This window comes from Crocuta crocuta, unplaced genomic scaffold, assembly GCF_008692635.1.
Source record: "Crocuta crocuta isolate KB4526 unplaced genomic scaffold, BGI_CrCroc_1.0 scaffold31, whole genome shotgun sequence".
NCBI lineage: Eukaryota > Metazoa > Chordata > Mammalia > Carnivora > Hyaenidae > Crocuta > Crocuta crocuta.
Genome location: NW_027528362.1, coordinates 2182300 through 2182616, shown reverse-complemented (window position 1 = coordinate 2182616; position 317 = coordinate 2182300).

Here is a 317-nt window from a genome sequence, read left to right as displayed (position 1 = left end):
TCCAGCTTCCGATGTCAGGGGCCGGACGAAGAAAGAGGACTAGATGGAGTAAGTGGAAAGTCAAGAAGGGAGCAAGACACACGTTTCAGAAGCAGGGGCTGGGGGAGGGAGGGTGAAGAATGAGGGGACAGCAAAGAGGTGGGGATGACGGGTCAGGCAGCGGGCAGGGTTTGGGGGCCCAGGAGGGCGAGGCTGGGTGGACACCGAGGCTGGAAGGGCGGGGGAAGGCTCCCACTGGGAGAGCGCGGGAAAGGGGCGAGGGGAGCCCCCGTGGCCCGCCCNTGGCTGGCCTCCTCTGCAGCCGCCCCCCAGCCTCT